Below are 3,313 nucleotides of genomic sequence, written 5' to 3'. Positions count from 1 at the left end.
CGTGGTACACATACACAATGGAATACTATTCAGCTTTTTTAAAAAAGGAAATCTGCTATTTACAACAACATAGATGAACTGGAAGACATTAAGCTAAGTAAACTAGCCAATCACAGAAAAAAACCTCTGTGATCTCACTCAGTTGTGGAATCTAGAAAAGATGAACTCACAGAAACAGAGAGTAGAATGGTGGTTACCAGGGACTGGGGGAGGGGGTGTTGGGGAGATATTGATCAAAGATACAACAATTCAGTTAAGTAGGAGGAATAAGTCCAAGAGATCTAGTCACCACAAGAGATCATTGTACCACATGGCGACTATTGTTAATAACAACACATTGTATACTTGAAAATTGCTAAGACAGTAGAGTTTAAGTATTCTTGCCACACACACAAAAAAAGTGAGGTAATACATATGTTAATTACTTCGTTTAACCATTCCATAAAGCATATATAAAAACATCATATTGTGCACTGAAATATACATAATATTTGTCTATTGAATAAATAATATTTTTAAGTCTTTTTTTTAAAAAAAGACAGGATTGAGGTGAGACCTTTAAAGAACATGTGCAAATTAACTATCGTCTTAATTTTGGAACGGAAACATTTAGAAAAGGGCACAAGACATGCTGTACACTAGACTGGAAACACACTTCATTCTAAGTGATGATTTGGGCTGGAGAAGTACAGGGTTATTGAGGCAAGTCCATGAGGTTCCTATGAAGCAGCCATTAAGAACGAGAACCCTGCCAAGGCAGGTGGATCATGAGGTCAGCCTGGCCAAGATGGTAAAACCCTGTCTCTACTAAAAATACCAAAAAAAAAAAAAAAAAAAAAAATTAGCCAGGCATGGTGGCAGGCGCCTGTAATCTCAACTACTCAGGAGGCTGAGGCAGGAGAATTACTTAAACTTGTGTAGCAGAGGTTGCAGTGAGTCAAGATCACGCCACTGGACTCTAACTTGGGTGACAGAGCAAGACTCTGCCTGGAAAAAAAAAAAAGAACAAGAACCATGGACTTCCCAATGTACCTACTAGGACCCAAGTCAGATGCAGACCCCTTGGCTAGTCAGCAGCAGCCTGATCTTGTTTCACAAGATGTGGTTTGCATGTTATTTATTCACAAGGAGGAGTGACAGAGGGTGCACAGACAGGATGTTGTCAGTGTAGATCCCACTGTGATCTCGGTTTACAGGTGAATTCCCAAGACTGGTTCCAATGTGAGAAGTTGAAAGAGTGGACATGAATAAAGACAGGGCCTAAAGCAAGCCCACTTATGTTGGTGACACATGTAAAATTTGCAGAAATGCTCTGGGCCCTGGTCTATTTGTCTGGGTCCTGACCTACCCACAGTACCCCAAGTGAAGTAACACATTCTAAACAGAATTTCCAAGTATCCTATGTCTCTTGAAAAGCATAAAGCAGACTGCTGTACATAACTCATGGAAACTGTTACTAGCAACTCTAGTCATCATCTACTTTTTCAGTATCTTGTCATTTCCAGGAATGTCCCATTCATTTCCTCATTGCATATTTCATCTCTCTTTGCACTTCCATCCCACACTGTAAGGCATGTGAGAAAGCAGGAAGGTGGGGGGGTGGAGCCAAGATGGCCGAATAGGAACAGCTCCGGTCTCCAGCTCCCAGCCCCAGCGACACAGAAGACGGATGATTTCTGCATTTCTGCTTGAGGTACCGGTTTCATCTCACTAGGGAGTGCCTAATAGTGGGTGCAGGACAGTCGGTGAAGCGCACTGTGCGCGAGCCGAAGCAGGGCGAGGCATTACCTCACTCGGGAAGCGCAAGGGGTCAGGGAGTTCCCTTTCCTAGTCAAAGGAAGGGGAAACAGACGGCACCTGGAATATCGGGTCAGTCCCACCCCAATACTGCGCTTTTCCAACGGGCCTGGAAAACGGCACACTAGGAGATTGTGTCCCGCACCTGGCTCAGAGGGTCCTGTGCCCACGGAGTCTCGCTGATTGCTAGCACAGCAGTCTGAGATCAAGCTGCAAGGTGGCAGCGAGGCTGGGGGAGGGGCGCCCGCCATTGCCCAGGCTTGCTTAGGTAAACAAAGCAGCCAGGAAACTCGAACTGGGTGGAGCCCACCACAGCTCAAGGAGGCCTGCCTGCCTCTATAGGCTCCACCTCTGGGGGCAGGGCACAGACAAACAAAAACTCACCAAGAACCTCCACAGACTTAAAGGTCCCTGTCTGACTGACAGCTTTGAAGAGAGTAGTGGTTCTCCCAGCACGCAGCTGGAGATCTGAGAACGGACAGACTGCCTCCTAAAGTGGGTCCCTCACCCCTGAGCAGCCTAACTGGGAGGCACCCCCCCCCCCAGTAGGGACAGACTGACACCTCATTCAACCGGGTACTCCTCTGAGACAAAACTTTCAGACGAACTATCAGACAGCTGAATTTGTGGTCTCACGAAAATCCGCTGTTCTGCAGCCACCGCTGCTGACACCCAGCCAAACAGGGTCTGGAGTGGACCTCTAGTAAACTCCAACAGACCTGCAGCTGAGGGTCCTGTCTGGTAGAAGGAAAACTAACAAACAGAAAGGACATCCACACCAAAAACCCATCTGTACATCACCATCATCAAAGACCAAAAGTAGATCAAACCACAAAGATGGGGAAAAAACAGAACAAAAAAACTGGAAACTCTAAAAACAGAGCACCTCTCCTCCTCCAAAGGAACACAGTTCCTCACCAGCAACGGAACAAAGCTGGATGGAGGATGACTTTGATGAGTTGAGAGAAGAAGGCTTCAGACGATCAAACTACTCTGAGCTACGAGAGGAAATTCAAAACAATAGCAAAGAAGTTAAAAACTTTGAAAAAATATTAGAAGAATGGATAACTAGAATAACCAATGGAGAGAAGGGCTTAAAGGAGCTGATGGAGCTGAAAGCCAAGTTTCGAGAACTACGCGAAGATTGCAGAAGCCTCAGTAGCAGATGCGATCAACTGGAAGAAAGGGTATCGCTGATGGAAGATGAAATGAATGAAATGAAGAGAGAAGGGAAGTTTAGAGAAAAAAGAATAAAAAGAAATGAACAAAGCCTCCGAGAAATTTGGGACTATGTGAAAAGACCAAACCTACGTCTGATTGGTGTACCTGAAAATGATGGGGAGAATGGAACCAAGTTGGAAAACACTCTGCAAGATATTATCCAGGAGAACTTCCCCAATCTAGCAAGGCAGGCCAGCATTCAGATTCAGGAAATACAGAGAACGCCACAAAGATACTCCTCGAGAAGGGCAACTCCAAGACACATAATTGTCAGATTCACCAAAGTTGAAATGAA

This window comes from Hylobates moloch, unplaced genomic scaffold, assembly GCF_009828535.3.
Source record: "Hylobates moloch isolate HMO894 unplaced genomic scaffold, HMol_V3 SCAFFOLD_12, whole genome shotgun sequence".
In the NCBI taxonomy this organism is placed as follows: Eukaryota; Metazoa; Chordata; class Mammalia; order Primates; family Hylobatidae; genus Hylobates; species Hylobates moloch.
Note: the sequence above shows the minus strand (reverse complement) of the source record.